The sequence below is a fragment of the Centrocercus urophasianus genome, unplaced genomic scaffold, assembly GCF_019232065.1.
Source record: "Centrocercus urophasianus isolate 14NV4802_14NV808 unplaced genomic scaffold, USGS_Curo_1.0 seq_26, whole genome shotgun sequence".
Lineage (NCBI taxonomy): Eukaryota > Metazoa > Chordata > Aves > Galliformes > Phasianidae > Centrocercus > Centrocercus urophasianus.
This window is the reverse complement of record NW_024884822.1, coordinates 14,537,612-14,556,655: the sequence shown is the minus strand read 5'-3', so window position 1 is coordinate 14,556,655 and position 19,044 is coordinate 14,537,612. Positions and strand designations below refer to the sequence as shown.

The window sequence follows — 19,044 nt, the reverse complement described above, 5'->3', positions numbered from 1 at the left end:
TCCATCCATCCATCCATCCATCCATCCATCCATCCATCCATCCATCCCCTCTGTCCAACCTTCTGTCTGTTCATCTGTCCATCCATCTGTCTGTCCATCCCTCTATCTGTCTATCCATCCATCTGTCCATCCATCTGTTCATCCGTCTGTCTGGGGCCACTACACAGAGCTGTCCATAAGGAGCCAACACCTCGTGGGGGTTTTGTGCACTGCGTTCTGTATTTGACTGCTCTGAGACGGCTGCGGTTTGGTGGCTTTGGGGAGCTGCCAGCAGGTTCTGTCCTTCCAGTGACCCCTGACTGCTGCAGTGCCCTGGGCTGTGGGGGGAGCTGCCAGGAGGCACAGTTGGACACCGCAGCATCCGTGTGTCCATCCCACCTGGTGCTGTGCTCCCCCCCCGAGTGATGGGGATCTCTGAAATCACCCCTTGGAGAGAAAAAGCACTGAATTCTGGAAGATTTATTTCTGGAAAGATTCCTTTACTTTCATAAAGGGGTACAAATGTTTAGTAATGGTTGTGTCAATACGTGTGACACATGGCATGCATCCCTACAGCCCAGCCTGGGCAGTTACATTCCTCTTGAATATAATTTCATTAAATATTAACTCGGACATAGATTTACAAGTGTACTCATTTTCCAAGTGCCTCCCATAGCCATGGATACCTAAACAATTTGGAAAACAAGTATTGCCTCATTCAGTTCAATAAGTCAGCTCGTATGGGATGTGGGAAACTCCTCCAGTCAGCTGGGACAACCAAGGGAAAGCAACTGGGATGGACAGAGAAGTGTTTGTGTTTGCATTGTTCAGAATCTGGTTACATTTGGGTGACATCATACTGCTTAGTCAGAAATAAATCTGGCAGAGGTTCAAGTTATTATTCATCAAAGTAATTTAGATCAGAATGCCCGGCTGGGAGCACGGATAGGGCTCAGGATGGAGGTGGAACCTTCTGCCCAAGGCTGCTCCTGGGGCCAGGAGGAAGGTGAAGCCATGGGGCTGCCTCTGCCAGCATGGGCCCCAGCGGCACCTGTCCCTGTCCCCATCCCTGTCCCTGTCCCCATCCCTGTCCCTGTTCACATCCCCATCCCCTTCCTCATCCCTGTCCCTATTCCTGTCCCCATTCCTGGCCCTGTTCCCATCCTTGTCCCCGTCCCTGTCCTTGTCCTACCCCACAGGGCATCTTTGGCCAGCTCTGAGCAACACCAAGCCCCACAGATGTGCCTGGGCACAGATAAGGGAAGGGGGAAGGGAACTGCATCCCCCACACACCTACACACAGCAGCATCCCATAGAACCAATGTAATTACACCATTGTCACAATAAATATTTTATTTCAAAGCATCCATTAAGAAAAATAAATAAATAAATAAAAGTAAATAAATAACATTTTTCATTATGGACTGATAAGACATGAGTTAAACCAGTATGACCGTATAAAATACTTCAATCTCATTTTAAATGTTTCAGTCTTTTGACTGAGCAGTGTGTTTCAGTCATTAGAGAGGACTCTCATAACATAATTTATATAAATACATAAAAATGCACACTTTTACATATATATATATATATACACACCTCTGTCTATAAATACAATCAATATTCCTGAGAATAAGTTAAGAGTAGAATCACATTTTCAGTTGCAGTAGAGTTATGGTTCTCTGTTTCTTCCTGGGTTCGGTGCAGTCCTTCTCTTTGGTTTCATTCCAGAGATTCTGAGAGGTAGGCCAAGAACTCCGTGAACATCTGCATGAATTTGTCCCCTGATACTTGTGCAGTTCTACAGTCCTTATCAGGAGCCTGAAAAACAAACGGAGAGCACAGCTTAGTGCCTTGGGTATGGCTGTCACTTGGAGCTGTGTGCTCCTTGGCGCAGCTCCCTGTGCCCCAGGGCTGTGGCTGCGTTGGTTCCACTCGGAGCACATCCTGAGATGGATCTTGGCTGCCACTGATTGGTTTCACATCGTTTTCTTTCTTGCAGTCAAGATGACAGCAGTGAAAGCAGCAGCAGGTGGAAGAGCATAGTGTTCAAGGTAGAAAGGGGGCACTCCTAGCCATCTTACTAATTATCAGATGAGGTTACAATGCCTACTTGTACCCTTCTTATCAGTTATGACATGAGATGTCTGGTGCTTGCAGCAGGCAGAGCTGTGCCCATCCGGGCATCGTGTCCCTGCAGAGCTGATCCCGGAGGATGTGTGCAGCTGATCAGCACGAGACCAGGCTTACCTGGGGGGAGACAACGTTCAAGAAGAGGTGTTCACACTCATGAACTATGCTCAGCTGATAGATGGCTTTTCTATTCTCCGTGTGGTTTGCTTTCAAGGACTCCATGAATGTTTTCAGGTTGTTGCGCATGCAGTTTTTATCCTGAAAGAGCAAGCATAAGATTGTTTTCAACAGCTGTGTGTTACATCAGGACCACGTGCACAGTGCTCTGTAACCCAGGAATTCAAATATGCCCATCCAGAACAATAACCTGCAGGATTCAGAGCCATGTTTCCAAGCACAACCCCAGATTTTCTATTCTGCAATTTACTGGATATCAAGTTTAGAAAATGGTGATAAAATGTACAGCGTTGGTTTGGAAGCGTGCTAGAGACAGGCAGCCCTGCTGCCTCTTGCAGAGCTGCAGGTGCTGCCAGGGCCCTACAGCCTGCAGGTGTCCAATGGGGAAATGCTCCTCAAGGGGAGGGAGGAGCCATCCTGTCTCTGTTCTTGCTGACCTATCTCGGCTGAAAACACATTGGAATTATCCTGGTGGAATGCATGTAACAATTGCTGCTGGCGGGTGCTTGAAGATGTCCCCCCCCAAAGGCAGGAGGCACTGATGCTCTTTGCCTCCTGCTCTTTTCCTACAGGAGATGGGCTCCTCCCTCTCATTTGTGCTGCTCATCTCTATGGAAATGCTTTTTTCTGTGGGGTTTCGGGAGAGCACAGCCATGGGTCTGTGTGGGGTGTAGCCCCAGTAGTAGTTAGGAGATAAAACTGCATTCTGGGGCTACAGCGAGGAGACTGTGCCCTGGTGAGACCTCATAGAGCAGCTGGGATGCCACAGCAGCATCTCTCTGTGTGCTCTTGCAATACCTGTCCCCATATTTCTGGAGCAAATGTAGTGCTATCTAAGTTGTGAAGCAGAAAGGAAATCTGGGAGTTGAGGCAGCCAGTGTGAGGAGAAGAAATATGGTTTCTTACCTCGATGTCCCTGGGTATCGAGGACGAATCCTGGTGGAGAGAAAACGCAGTTAGCAACCTTGGAACAAACCCTGGGACAGCAGGCAGCCAGGTGCAAGGCACCGAGAGGAACTTACTGCTATGGTCACTCTTTTGTTCTTCACGTCACTCTGAACTTCTTCAATGATGGAGTACACTGTGGAGCAGCGGAGAGGCGTGCTGGTGGGTGCAGGGCTGCAGAGCACCCCGAGGGCAAGCAGAACGGTGAGCTGGGCCAGCATCGTGGAGCTGTGCTTCGGTGTGAGCTGTGTGTGCGCTCTGCCCCGGGTTCCTCTTATATACACACTGCTGGCAGGAGGAAATGATTAATATCTCACCACAAACATGCTCATGCTGAAGGGGAGGCAGGAAAGATTTACCTGAAGAATGGAATCTGCTGGTTTTTTCAAATGATTAAGAGTGTACGTGTTTTCTACACCAAGGGCAACCTTGTAGATACTGTACCCAAACCCCTTTGCACTCTGTGCTTCCAACCCCTTAATGCAGAGAAGGTCTAAGTGGAGTAAGTGGCACAAGAAAGTGCAAGCATGTGTGAAGTTGGGAGAGGATCTGTTTGTGGATCACAGACAGACATGCACAGAGACAGACAGGAGAGAACAACATCTTGTCCTATATTAATTCCCCAGCACTTCTAAAAGTTTGAAGGAAGAAAGAAACTGGACAGACTCCCCCAGAAGCCTGGGCTGGAGATCCTCAACATTATAAGGTTTACAATCTTGAACTCTTCTCTTAAAACTGCTGCAATTATTCTGCACAGTTTCTACACTGAATTCCATGAGTGAAGTCTGAATGAATGAATGAACGAATGAATGAATGAAGTCTGGAATACATTTGGAGCATCTCAGTTCAGGAGCACATGTGCAGCCCGGCTCAGGTTGGGCTGCCCACAGCCAGCAGCACTGAGCTGTGGCACAGCATCGTGGCTCTCTGGGTGGAACAGCAGCAGGGAAAGTGTGCAGAAGGAAAGATGGTTACCTGAGCCTCCAGCTCCAGTCCCTCCTGCCGTGTGCTGTCCCATCCAGACCCACAGTCAGTGCTGAGTGCCCCTCCAGCCAGGCAGGCAGCCGTCCCGAAACTGCAGGAGAGCAGCAGGCAGATCTCTTTTAATGTGGGCAGAGCTGCTGGTGCACTGGACAAGCTAATTAATAACAGCAGTGGGGGAATTTGATAAACAATGATTCAGAAGGCTGCTGGACTGTGAGCACAATATGACTTTCATGGAGCAGCTGTCCCTAGGTGGGCTCCACAGCAGGGTCTGATGTGGACACGGCACTCCTGGTAAAGAGCTGCTCCTCCCCTGGGCTACACGTGGCTCTGGTACCAAGCAGCTGTGTGCTGTGTTTTATTTCCATGTTTTATTTAAAGCGCCATCCGCAGCTTTCTTTTCTGGGAATGTGCTTTGCTCTTTTGTCTGGCACTGCTAACTTAAATCACGACGAGCTGTAGGGCTGGAGCAGTCCTGCAGCAGGGGCTCGGCATGGCTTTCCAAGCTGATGGGGAATTGCTGCAAGTCTGTTCTTCTGAACAATTATACTTCAATAGGTACCGAACTGTGCAGTTTTGTTTATTTTCCCGTTGTTTTCTTACCGGAGATGGATGTTATTCTGGGCAAACTTCCAATAAACACTTTCCTACTAACCCTCCTCCAGAGAGAAAACATCTTTCCCCAGACATGATACTTTGTTGTGATCTGCCTCACTCCTGCTTGTTTCGGCTCTACTCTGGATGAACCACAGTGCAAAGCTCCCTCAGCCTGCAGGCAGGATCCTGGGCATCCTGCAGGCTGGGGAAACCAATGCTCCCCTTGGGTCAGCTCCCGCATTACTGATGTGCTGAATCCACACATAAGTTTTGCTTCCTTTTCTCTCATTCCTAGGATGTGTTCCATTAATTTCATTATGTTTATCTCCTGAAATGTCAGCCCTATTGGAACAACACGCATTCTGCCTGCTGTAGCATGGGGATGGATGCACAAGGATGAGCTTTGTAGGCAATGCTGTGGCTCCTTAACATGTGAAGTTAGAGGGAAAAGTAGACGGCACATTTCTCAGGGAAAAGTAGAGAGCACATTGCTCAGATTAACGTATTATCAATTCAGAGCATCAGTGCACTTTCTTCCATCCACCTCACCACTCCCCCATATCTGTAGGGTTCCACCTAAGGGGTAGTTTCCAGTTGTGAGCAACTGTTTCCTCGTCCTTTTATTGATTTGTTAGCCAGGCTCAATAATTCCTTCCATATTCCCACCCTGAACAGTGACACCTCCTTGGTAATTCCCAAGATTTTTGGTGCAGCTGTCATGGTCATGCATATTTTGGGATGAGAGTTTTGGTGTTTTGGGCATTCTTTCAGGCTGGAGGCTGAGCTGAGAGAGGGACTATGTGGAGTTCAAAGAGTGCTCCAGGAGGAAAACTCACGGGGATACCAAATCTATTGATAAAATGCCCAACATGCAGCAAGTGATGCAGAGCAGCAGCATGAGACATTTACTCACGCTGTCGTACAGTCGAGATGCTGGCCAGAAAAAACATCAGCCAGTGCTGCACTCCGGGGGGAACCTCTGAGATAAACGTCGGGACTGCGAGTTTGGTGATTATTTTGTTGGATTCCATCTAGATTGTTAGAGTAAGCACATAGCTGGGCTGATATGGGTGGAAAAACAGCGTGTGGAGCCAACATCACGGCTGTGAAGGAAGTGCTTCATCAGGGAAGGGCTCCATCAGGGAAGGGCATCACACCACGGGGGCGTTTCCAGGGATGTGGGACAGAAGGAGTCGCTGTCACAGCAGGCAGCTGCGTGTGCATCCCGGCTATGGTGCCTATTTACAGCGTGAAAGGTTAAAAAAGAACCATAACAAAACCCTGACAACAAAACCCCACCGCCAAACACAAAGGCATGCATATCAAACCCCACGGGCCGGTGCTGCTGGTGTCTGTGACCCTTTGCTGCTGCCTGACCGCTCTGTACTGGTTTGTTCTGATTGCTTTGCTCTGTAAGCAGTGCACAGGGAGCCTTGTCTTTCCATGGCTGATTTCACTGATTTCAGCAAACTGCAATTCCCAGTTTTTCTCACTTTTCATATGATCACATCAAACCTGAGTCTAAGAAGGACCAGCCAGGTTTATGATATAAGTAGTCCATGCCATTCTTTTTAAATTAAACCTGAGGATGGGACACATTCCTGTGAAAACCTACACAGTGGATTCCCTCCATATGGTAAGGAGAGAATCCTTTAGGACAGCATGGGATGCCCCAGGCTGCCACTGAGTTCTGAAGCACACATCCCCAGGCAGTGCAGACGTGTGAGCACTGCCACGATCCCCATTGCTCCTCTCCTTCATCTGCAAGGGGACTGGGAAGTGCCATCACACCCTGCAGACCCTGTGATGGCTACCTTATCTAAACATTTTTTGATGGTGTTTGTTTGTTTGTTTGTTTGTTTGTTTTTCACAAGATGGTTCAACTTGAGCACTTTGTTGACCAGATCTCCTACATACATCCTGTCTGACAGAATCTTTTCAAATTTCTGCAGCAGATGACTAAGAACAGCTGTGTGTTGGTGTTAAAGGAAGAGCCTCAGGAACATAACCCAGATACAGAGGCTCTGGTGCCAGTGTACAGATGGTCATCTACAAATGCCCCTTGTAGGTTGGCCCATGAGATGCGTGGTATCAGCAGTTAAAGCCATATTTTATGAAACTGTGAGCATTCAGCTGGCAGGCAAACTGCAGCGGTGCATGAAGGCGCAGATTCCTTACAAAACAGTGTACAAGTCTGCAGGTCTGCTCTACAAAATCTATGGGTTGGAAACTGTGAACCTGTGGCAAATCCTTGCTATTGATGAATACCAGAGAGTGGTGCAGAGGAGGATTTGTGTGCGGTCAGCTGGGGCCAAACTGAATGTCATGTTATCAAGATGAAGCTGATTTCTCTGAAATTGGCAAATTGAACTGATCTTATGCTATCAGTAAATGCAGAACAATCCCCTAATGATTCAGTACGTAACCCAAGGCCCAGCTGAGCTTTCCCCCAGCTGTCATCACTGTCCATGACAAGCCACCATGTAGGAAGGTGTTTGCTTTCCTCTGCAGCGATGGGTTACTGGAAACATGATGGCAATTCGCAGATGAATCAATGGGCTGCTGACAGACCGCATGCATACGGCACAGATCTTCTGAGAGATTGAGTTCCCCACATTCAGCTGCTCACGAAGCTGAGCTGAAGATGTAATAGATTTGTTATAGAGTGCTCAATTTCTGAAGTGAGCTTCTCCAAGAGGGAAGGTATCCCCTGTGCTCGGTAACTCTGGTTGGATTACTCTTCTTCCAGTGGTTTATTTCCAAATGCTCATGCGTTTACCAACGTGAATTTCCTCCTGAAGCTGTCAAAACTGGCTACTGGGTGATCTGAATTAAATAATTCTGTTAACTAGGTTTCTTTAGCCAAATTCCCATGAGAATAACAGAGAAACAGAAATATAAGTGTCAGAAAACTGATTTATATTGCATAGATTCATTTCCAGCCTTCTGTGGAACATTTGCAGGTGCATCGTCATAAAAACCACAGGGACAGATAGCAAGTGCTTCTCAGTGCTCTTAGCATCACCCTCGTGAGATCTGATCTACAGAACGCAGCGCTATGATGGCATGGACGAATTCCAGGCCCTATGGAAGGTTCTAGCTGTGCTCTGGTGGCCGTCACAACTCAGCCATAGCTGCTGCTCTGATGCAATTCGATGCAATAGATCATTCACACACAGCCTGATGTATTAACGGGTTGGTGAGGGACTCCCAATGCCCCACAGGTGCCCACTGCAATCCCTCTTGATCCCACAGTCTTGAGTGGAGCCCATGGTGGGCAGGTGCTGCTCCTGGGGCTTTGCTCCCACGCAGCCCCGATGGCATTTTGCCATCAGCTCAGCAGTCACTGGAGGAACTCATTTGCTGTCTCTGCTTCTCCTGTTGTAAAATTATTTTTATGCTGTCAAACTTGATTGATTGTTGATCGTTGCATTGTGCTATGGTAGTAGCTGGATGCAGAAAGTACAGTGAGGTCTTGTGCTTATGGATACTGCCATGTTGTAAGCATGAGATGGCTGTGTTGGCACTGTGGGAATGTGAGACAGTGCCCCATAGTGCTGGGGAGCAACATGAACCCATCATCAGGCTGGGCCCACAGGCACAACTCGAAGCTCCAGAGCCAGATCTGGCAGAGAAGGTCAATTTTTGTACAAAAAGAAGAAAGAAAGGAGATTTTACATAATAAATGCAGAACGGTCCAAATTGATGATGAGAGTCTGATGACCATTAGGGCAGTGTCAAAATTCTTAACAATCAATCCTCTTTTTTCTCTTTCTGAGGAAGCCTCCTGCTTTCCTCAGGGTTGGCCATTCTTGAGCTGCATGGGTTCTCTTGTTTCAGCGTTTCCCAACTTTCAGGCAGTTGTTTTGCATCCTTAACAGTCCTTTCGGGCAGCTTCTTCCTATCTAAGTTTGAGGTTTTATCAGGTAAAACAAAAATCCTGAGCACAACACCTTGAGCTGTGCTACATAAGGCCATGGAGAGTTCAAAAAGAAAAGAAAAAAAAAAGACATTTTTGTGTTTTCAGTCTTACTAAGCGACTTCTTTCCTGAGTTCTATTCTTAGAAGTCACTACCTTGTCTGACAGCAAGAAGGTAACCACTCGATCAGTGTGGAAAATACATGCTGGTAAGTCTTTTAGCAACAGCAAATAACAGGCAGCATGTGAGGCTTGCAGAAGAAAATGGGGGAAAGGTGCAACTTTCAGAAGTGCGTTACGGGAGATCATTGCATTTGATAAAGCCAGTGGGATTCAGCACCTGAGGCTGTGTGGGGGCTGCTGACGCATCCCAGGCCGCCCAGCACTGCTCCGGTGCATCCCCGTGCAGGGAACCGAGTTCAGCCCCAGCTGCAGGAAAGGCCACGGTCTGGGAGTTCGGTCCTTAAAGGAAATGCTGTCTCTAACGGGTATTATTTGCTTTTGTTCTTTTATTGTTATTTTCTTAAACAGTTCGGAGCTAAGATATGGAAGAGATATCACCTCTCAAACTGAATCACAGATGATGTTTGCTCTTCATCCGTTTTTTCACGGAACTACATAGCAAAATCAAAATAAATTTCTCATAGGCAGCCGACTTACCTATGGGAAACCTTCAGAGAAGGACAATGTTCTTCTGATGTGTATTTCCCTGGGTTTATTCAAATTATGGACACTTTGCTATAATTTCCAGCCTTGTGAACTGGTCAATATACAGTGAACATTTATTTTGCTTTAATATTTTCTCTTCTCTCTCAGCTAGGAAATAGAAATTGCATTGTTCTAATTCAAGTGGCTAATTGAAAAGCGTCATGAGTTACACTGGGGAAATCATAGAACCATTCAGGCTGGAGAAGACCTCTCAGATCCCCAAACCCAACCAAGCCCACCGTGCCTACTGACCACATTCCCCAGTGACACATCCCCACGGCTCTGGAGCACCTCCAGCAAAGTGACATCCCCATTCCCTGGGCAGCTGTGCCAGCGCTGACCACTCTTTGAAGAATGAATTATTCTCAGTTTCCAACCAGACCCTCCCCATGTGCAGCTTGGGGCCGTTCCCTCTCACCTTATCACTGTTATCTGGGAGCAGAGGCTGACCCCCCCACCTCCTTTCAGGAGTTGCAGGGAGCAATGAGGTCTCCTCTGAGCCCTCTCTTCTCCAGACAGAACCACCCCAGTTCCCTCAGCTGCTCCCCATAGGATGTGTGCTCCAGACCCATCACAGCTGCATCGCCCATTCTTTAGGCAAACTCCAGCACCTCAATGTCTTCCTCTTAGCCTGGGGTCCAAATCTCCACAGTCACACCACTCTTTTGTTTTGTAGCTGGTCAAAACCAGGGGCGAAAGTGAAAACAGAAGACCTCGTGGGATAGCAAAGCCCACCCTCACCTGAGGACACATTTTGCCTTCTTAGCAAGAGCAGGGCTGCTCTGCCTGCAGGCAGGATGTTTCCAGCAGGATGTTCTGCGTGGACTGCAGTGCCCTGCTGACACAAACAGTGAGAGCTGGTAGATGGAGAACCCTGACCATGTGCAGCAAAGTGTCCCCGTCACACCGTGATTTCCCAGTAGCTGCAAGACCCTTTCCAGGAGTTTAATCACATCCTTTGGAACCCTGACCTATCTGAATCAGCTGAGAAGAACCTCACTGCTAAATAATTGCTGTACAATTGTTAAACAGAAGTGGGCCCATTAATCTGCCACACATTTCAAACAACCAGCAATTTTTTTCTCTCTGACTCAGAGTGTTTGTCCCACAGAGCCATGGAGGCGGTCCTATGCAGCTCACATCCATCACTGAGCACCATCCGAGCAGCACGAGGAGCCATCCCCAACCTGAAGGTGAGCTGATGGGAATGGCACAGGGCTAAAAATCAATCCGCCAGACCCAGGTCACTCAAGGATAAAGGGGAGAGATTTCAGTCTCTGCTGTGTGGCTGTCAGGCTGTCATTCCCTAGCCAGGGCACTGAGAAATAGGTTTCCTAGGCATGTTCCTGCTTGTGAGCATAAAAGCAGATCAGCATCGACGGCCACCTCACTGTGTTGTCACATATTTGTGTAGGCAATTGAAAATAGAAACCCTCAGTGCCACCTGGGGGAAGGCCTGTGCCCGGGGTTTGCCTGCTCGTTGTTTCTGTTTTTCTTTCATTGAGAGCACATGAGAAGAGTCCATGTTTTTTTCCTTTTTCCTGTTCATGTTGTTCATTTTTCATTTCACTAACCAACTTCCCCGTTTTGGTTCTACATCCACGACTTTCCAACTCGGCTCTGTCAGCCTGATGCTGTGTGGCTAATTCCTTTCCTAAGAAAATCACCAGCAATGGGTGTGAATGAGCAACATCCCATGGAATAATTTAGGTAATAGCTGAAGCCCAAGAAAAAGGAGCAGATGAGAGCATGACTTTGAGCTTCCTCGGAACTGCACAGTCACTTCAGATGAGGATCCACTTCTCTTGTGTTTATTTTATCAGGCCGTATGATGTATTTAATTCCACAGTGAGATACGATTTTGATTCCAAGTAGTAATGAAAGATTTATTATTTGTCAGCCTTTTCTTTTTTTTTTTATTTTTCTCTTACATCAGTGACACAGATCTGTTCTTTCTATATAGCTCAAGTGCACTCTGCACTGATGCTGTCGTAGCCCCTGCCAAATTTGGGCTCAGCCCAACTCCTACCTCACATGTCCTCAGTTTAGAACAGTTTCTGAATCCTTGACCTTGCTCTTACAAAGCTTACATGACCCTGTCCATCTTCTCATTAAACCAGTGTAAATAAGCAGCTGGCACACGCTCACGGCATGTGGAGGAACAGCACAAAAGCCCCAGCAAACAGCTTGTTGTCTGCAACAAAAATGCGTCGTGTTCTTGTTTCAAAGGCGTTCCATTTCAGTGCAACCTAAGTACATTAATCATTAATAAATGTGTGAGATAGCAACGATGTCACACAAAGGCATTTCCGCTCTGCTCTCAGCAGCCTTTCCTGCAGCTCCTTGACTTCTGCTTTCCCCAGCGTTGGCTCAGTCCCAGCACTGTGTGTCTGCTGAGCTCTGACGGCAGATGGCATCTCTCTCAGAAACAGAGGGGCAGAAAGGATTATTACAGGAGAAAGCAGAGCAGGAAGCTCACTGCCATGCTCTGCCAGGCTGCTGCTGTTGACAAGGTCACATCATTCACTGATCGATGGCAAAAAGCAGACATGGGGCCTTCCCCATTCTTGCCTAGGCAGAGGAAGTGAAGCGCTTTGTTTCTCTGTGTTGTATTGGAAGCACCAAAGGAACCTGGTCCTTTTTTAAATAACGAGATCCACACATCATTGAGTCACCAGTGTGTATGATCTGTGGCTTCACAGTCACAGCACAGCATCATTGCCTGCACATGCAGTACTGTTGCTAAGTGAGCTGCTTCCGGCTCTCTGTTCCCCCTCCTGTGATTTGCTCATGGGCTGATGGAGAAGAAAAAAGAGAAGCTGGGTAGTTTAACAGATGGGATGAAACTGCCATACTCCTGTGACTCCTCCACCTCAAATCTGTTTCAAAAAATTAATTTCAGCTATCCTTTGAACTGATGTATTGTAAGGTGGCATTTTCACATGTGCTAAGAGATTGGCTTTCTCATTTCTTTATCCAAGAGGTGTGGCCCATTAGCCACAACCCAAATCATGATATCTCTATTCTCCATTATTCAAACCCAAGGTGAACAAATGTAACGAAAGCACAAAGGTCATTACAACAAATGCTTATATTTATTTATATTTATACAAGGAATTGGATGCTTTACTCCCAGTCCGAGAGATATAACATAACTTGCTTCGACTGAATTGCTTACTGACCTCAGCATTAAGAGAAATCAGCTCTTGCTTCCATTCACTGACAGGATTCTTTTGGGCCTAAGCTGTAAATGTGTCCCCTACACCAGAAGTTGTTACAACAAACACCTCATCTGTTTTGTGTAACTACAGCAGAGCGTGGGGTTATGAAGTACAACAGCCATGCTGTCCAACTTTGATATCTTAATTGGTTCTGAGAAAAACAAAATAGAACTACTTGTTCTGTCACTTGTTACAGTAACGTAGGAAGAGCTGAACTAAGATCTGTTTGTTCTCAAACAGCTCTTGTAAGCTTTTGCTTTTATTTTGGAGCTGAAGCCTTCTGACTGGGGCAGCAGCAGAGCAGAGGTGGCACCCACTCTCCTCTTTGCATCACCCTGCCAGAAATAGTTCAGAGAGTTCATGGTGGTGATAAATGGACATGAACAGAAACCGAATCCATAAAGTAGGGCATTATGTCACTTCTAGTCTAATACCTGCTGTGGGTATTCTCAAAATGAAATATTCTATTTTTCCTACTTTGCATCAGCAGTTCACTGATTTTTCCTGCAAATAATTGAATAGAGCTTTCTACTCCAGCTTTTTTTCTTGCAGCCAGGAGGATTTTTGTCACTATAGTCATTCACATCAGCAAACAGTCATACATAGGTTAAATACAATGGAATTAATGAGAGGTATTAAAAATTCACGCCTGGTAAATTGCTTCAGAGCCCAAGAATTACAATTCGTATGTGTATTTGCCTAACAAAATGTCTTTATTGTGAAAGTTTGACTGATAAAAGCCAATTAATCAATTACAACATGATGCCCTCACTTTACCAAACAGTCAAATGTTGAAAGGCAGCCTTTGCTGATGAAAGTTTGTACCAGCTGGAGCCCCATGGACAACAACGGGCTTTGTTGGCTCTGACCAGCTTCAGCTGGGCCTCTGCTCACACCCTGCCCACAGACCAGGAGCCCATTTAAGCTTGGCCCTGGAGATCATTCAACTTCTGCTTGTACTGCTGAAGTGTTGGTCATCAGCTGAGCTGCAACTGGCCGTAAACCCTGCTGATTTTGGATCCTAACCTGTGGATTGATCCTGCCTCGACCTCAGACTTCTTCCATCACCAAACAGTTGCTGATGGACTGGGTGTTTGGCTGCCATCCTCAGGCTTGTCCTGCTTGCTGTGCTTGGTTGCTGTGAGGCTGCACTCTGACAGCGAGGCGCCTGCCTTGCCAGCTGCATTGTGCTTGGCTCCCAGCTCCCTGGTACTGTTCTCTTGGCTACTGGATGCAGAACAGTTTTACTCAGATTTACCGTAAGGTCAGTCTCATTGCTTCTTACTGATTTGGGCTGCCAAATAGTGCTGGTCCATACGCCGTGCCTCCCATAAATGTATTATCTCCTCACTCCAAGCACTCGTTTCTCTCCAAGTCAGAAAAGTCCACATTCCTCCCTATGGATGACCATTATTAGATACAGCACGGACTGAAGTGTATTCTCTTCAACAGGTAGAAAAAAGAAAAGGCTGAGGAATCTGGAGCAGAAGCAGCAGACATGGATGGAACAAGCACTCCTAGGGTGGCGTGCAACACTGAATACAGCCGGGAGCCTATGGCAAACCTATGTGAGGTGATGGGGGCAGAGCGGGTTCTCTAATTAACAGCTGCGGTAATTACGGGCTGACCTGGTGCGGGGCGGCCGCTGTCCGTGGTGCTGGAGGCGCCGGCGCTCTGCTGCCGAGGGCAGACGTGGCGCTGGGGGTCGCGGTGAGCGGGCACAGTGGGGATGGGTCGGGGGAGGGCCAGGTGAGCCCAGCCTTTCCCAACCTTAGTGATTCTACGATCTGAGCCCGCTTCCTTATTTCCGCTTTATAGAGTTGTGGCTGGCAGTCTTACAAAAAAAATTGTAGCAAATATTTGTGATAAAGGTAATTTTCCACCACGCTTAATGATGGTGAAGATAGCTTTTGTTATGCTTGCAATGGCAAACTGCACCTCGGAAGGAGGAGTTTGTTTTGTGACGTCCTGAGCCAGCCAATTTAAACTCACCCGTGTCGTTAGATGCAAAAGAAGGTAAAAGAAATGCTTTGGCTTCAAGAAAAGCCTTGATGAGATAGCTCATGCCTCTCTAGCTCTGGGATAAGGCAACCACAAGACAGAAAGCCACAGGCTTTCTGGGCTCCACGGTTACTGAAATTGTTTTCAAAATGATTATTCATCAAAAGCATTTTATATTTTTGGACATGCCAAATTGAATGACCATTGTGGATTCATCATCTCCCCAGTTAGCTCAAAGGTACAGATTAAAATATATTATCTGTGTGTGAATACATCTATCTATCTATATATACATCTTCTCTATTCCTCTAAGCAGTAGTTCTGCTTGTAATAACGAGAACTGGGTGATCAGTTCACCAGTGAAAACCAGACAAAGGACCAGACAAGGTGAAAACTCAAGGCATCAATGCAACTTCAGATCTAGGTAAACGAAGGAGGAGGAAGAAAGTTCCTGCCGAGGCACAGGAAGCAAGGACATGTGAACTGCAATGAAAGGAGGGGAGTTTCTGCTTGCTCAATGTAGCTGGGATGTTTTGGAGCTGGGTATGTTGTGGTTTGATGTCAGACTAGCTCACTTGGAATGGGTAACGTAGCTCCAGAGAAACACTGAGAGATGATGGAAGAAGTTCAAACATCTTTCTGGTCAGCACACAATGGAAGCTAAAATAGTATCCTGAATAGTTGTATTTACTTAGCAGATTCTTGCACTGATTTCCTCAACAAATGCTGAATTAGACAAGGGGAGAATGATCTCATAATTCTGCAATGAAACAGAAAAGAGGGCATGATTACCAACATAAGAAACCAGGAAGGCAGACAGCTGATACTGAAATGTGGGGGAGTGCTGAGTCACTGCACTGAGTGCTGCCATAGTAACGATTTACCAGCTGGTTGGGGATGAAAACAGATTGAAAAACCTGACATAAAAATTGGGCAAGTTCCAGCTTGAAATATAGTACACACTTCTTAAAAGAACTAATAAAATGGAGCACTTTCAAAGAGTGTTTTTTTGTATTTAGTGTTACTTTGAGCAACAGGATTACAGCAGAATGTTGAATGAGCACAGAAGAGAACCGAAAAAAAAATAATGGATATTTCTTCTTTTAGACAAATGCTGCAATGGTGAGAATGAGTAGGAGCAGCTTTAAATTTGTTTGGTATTATTCAGAGATGTGGTATAGCATGCGTTCCCTATGGCCCAGACCAGAGTGTGAAGGCGCAGAGCAGCAGGATCTTCTGGTAGTAACAGAGTTAGAGATAAATGGAAAACTTAACATAGCTTGGAGAGGGATGTAAGCTCAGATTGCTTGGATGGCCTTTTCTGACTATATTTTTTGGTCTGGTTATTAGGAATACTGTTGTTGTATCTCCTGGCATCTCCTGCTGGCCAAAGGTATGACCTCTGTAAGAGCCGACTGTGAAACTGCAGCAGTTTGGAACGTTCATTTGACTCATGAATTCTGAGTAGGATTCTGGGTGGTTTCTTAGTGTGGAAAATTTCAACATCATGACAGGTGTCTCACACATCTTGAAACAGTCTCCATTGCTCTCATCCTAGGTGACAGACAACAGGGAGTGGCAGCGCTTAAATAAGAGGTGTGAGCAGCTTCAGAAAACGGCCTCCTCAGCTGGACCTGGTGATGGCCATTCGGGCAACGTTTGCCTCGTTTTGTAATGAAAAGCTACCGAAGGATTGAAACAGAAGTCAAGAATTAGAAAAAGGCTCATGAGAACTTCACAGAAAGGCAGGAAATTTGTGGTGAAACACAGGAAGTCAGCAGTCTTTTTTTAGATGACACCGAGGTTGGAGGAGATGCTGCTGGAGCTGCTGAGGTCAGGGAAGCTCTTCCTCACAGAGCACAGGCGGGCACCTCGCAGGTCCCCAGAACCAGGAGACACAGGTGGTTTTCATTGTGTCAATGGCCTTCACTCCTTGGTAAGGAGGAGGAAAGGCCTTTTCAGGACTCGGTGTACAAATCTTTGCTGTAAACTTCAGTGGAATTCTGGAAGTTGATGGACTTCAAGCAGTCCCTACTGCTCCCTCAGCTTCCCTACAGAGGTATTAATTTCTAAGTCCATCCCCTGAAAGACCAGGAGATGCTGTGTGATTAGGACAGCTTAATTGCTCCTATCTTTCAGCTTCAGTACTGTCATATCTAGGTTTGCAGGAGCCCAGAGGCAGGGCTCAGCAAATACCATTGGTGCTTTAGGGGGAGTCCTAGTGGCTGTGGGCTGCAGATTGCTTGCAGAAAACAAGATGTGCTAACAGCCTTCAAAAGCATGGAAGCTGCTGCATAGAAGAAGGTACAAAGTGAGGAAGGAAATGTTCTTCCTTATCAAGAATGAATGTTTCAGGAATAGACTAGACAAAAGCTTTTAAGTAAAACAGCCATAAAATAGGACCTGGCAAAATCATTTCTCTGCTGCTAGGCAATCTAATTTACTTTCATTTGATTTTTCTGGGACCAGGTGTAGCTGAAGTCACAATTGCTGTTGTCTGTGAGGGCCTTTATCAAGAGAACTGAAGTCTGAATACGGTCGTCTTAAGTCTCCACTGCAGCACCATTGAGTTTTTTTGTTGTATATTTGTTGTAGTTTGTATTTTTTGCTTTGAGATGGAGGACTTTGGAAACCCAATTTACCAGAGCAGTTGGATGTAGCAATTTCCTTACAGCTTTCAGCAGTGGGCAGTAGTGACACTAACAGGTGATACCAGTTTTAGTCAGACGTTGATCTTCTGTATGCAGGAAATTTTAAGTCTTCTTTTTTAAGTGAATCAGGAGGAAACCACATTTAAAGTGCCTTTGCCCATCAAATGGAAATTCTTCATCTACATCAGCTCTGTTCTCACTTTAGAAAGTCAAAAGCCTTTATCTTCAAAGAAAATCACGCTCTAGACGGGACAGCTTTAATCACTGATAAATGAGGGATAATTCCTCACGTGCAGGGGATGTTTGGTTGCCCCTTGCTCCGCGCTCACAAGGAGTTAAGCAGCTGCTTGCTGAGGTTCTGCCTGCCCTGCAGATCTGTCATTCTTGCTGCTCAAGAAAAAGGACACGACGGTGCGTGTTCCACTCCTTGCCACTCCTGACCCATTTTCCCACTGGCTGTGCTTGCTGGGGATGTGACATCCGAGCTCACTGCTGGCGCAGCCGTTGTAAAGCTTTGTTCTGCAAAGCCCTTCTTGTACCGTGGAGCTCAGATTAATTTTCTACAACCAGCTTTGTTCGGGGAGAGATGGAAGCGCTAAGAATACAAATCTGTTGGCTCCTCCCATCCGTTTGCCAGCATAAGCGTTCCTTCTCCTTTTGCATGTAGCCGTTTGCTGCGTTTCTGAGGTTTTGATGTATCTCGCAGCAATGCCGATCTGCCTCCAAGCAATTCCGATGGAGCTGTCGGTATTTCTGCTGGTCGGGGCTTTCGGGACCGCTACCACGCGAGTCGCCATTCAGAGGCAATTTCACAGACCAAAGGCGAAAATACCGATCGCTGCGGAATAAAGTTTCTCCCTTTTCCTCTTTCCCCCGGTGCTCAGAGGGGGGAAGGGACCTGCGCACACCGCCGAGCAGCCTCGCCCGATGTAAGAAGGAGCCGGAGGGCTGGCCAGGATGGGGAGAGGAGGAGGAGGGATGCTAAAAATACCGCCCTATGCCGGGCAGCGCGCGGTGCCGGTGCGGGCCGGGTGCGCAGCGTGCGCGCCGCAGTGCGCGGCGGGAGCGGCCGCGCCGCAGGGATGCTCGCCCCGCTGCTGGGCTCCGCGGGCTCCGGCTGCCTGCTGCTGGGTGAGTGCCCGACCCGCTGCAACCCAAGGCCCTCCATGACCGCCGTGGGTCCCGCCGTGCGGGAGAGGGGCTGCGTGCGGGAGAGGGGCGGGCGGTGGCGGCGCGGCCCGGTCGAAGCGAGCGGGGAACGGAGCCCCCCGGCCCTGTGAGCGGTTCTCCGGCCTCCCTGCACGGGTATTCCTATTTCATTACTTTCCGATTAAAAGGGGGGGAAACGCGATCGGATGGAAGCCGGTGACTGAACGGCAGGGGTGGTTTCGAAGGTGAAAATTTGCTATTCTGCTGAGTGCATGCAGTTTGATGGCACACAATGAGACGGTGCGGCAGAGCCAGAGAGGGCTGGAGGAACGGCTGGGTGTGTTACGTAATTTCAAAGCATCCTGAGGGGTTGTTTGGTCCATCTCTAGCAGTGAGTAAGGGCACTTTCTGCTTATTTGCAGTGGGTGCATGAAATAGGGCAGTGCGTGGGGCTGCGTGTGGGTGGGCAGGGCTGAACTGGTGTCCCATTGTTTCGTGGACGGGTAGCGATGGTTCAGAGTGTGTCTGGACTAATAATCCATGCGAGTCTGAAATAGGTGCTTCTCTGTAAGGTGTGCAA

General features: G+C 47.3%; 1 protein-coding gene across 3 annotated transcripts in view; it reads left to right on the top strand.

Annotated features, from left to right (window-relative positions):
* Window positions 1-19,044, top strand: part of ACSL6 (acyl-CoA synthetase long chain family member 6) — a 69,726-nt gene that overhangs the window by 17,595 nt on the left and 33,087 nt on the right. For 2 of the 3 annotated variants that reach the window (XM_042826408.1, XM_042826407.1), the window contains exons 2-3: window positions 10,554-10,635; window positions 14,116-14,236. The gene's annotated coding sequence lies outside the window, so the exon portion shown is untranslated. The remainder of the gene's footprint in view (window positions 1-10,553; window positions 10,636-14,115; window positions 14,237-19,044) is intronic. The other variant, XM_042826409.1, reaches the window with a different exon arrangement.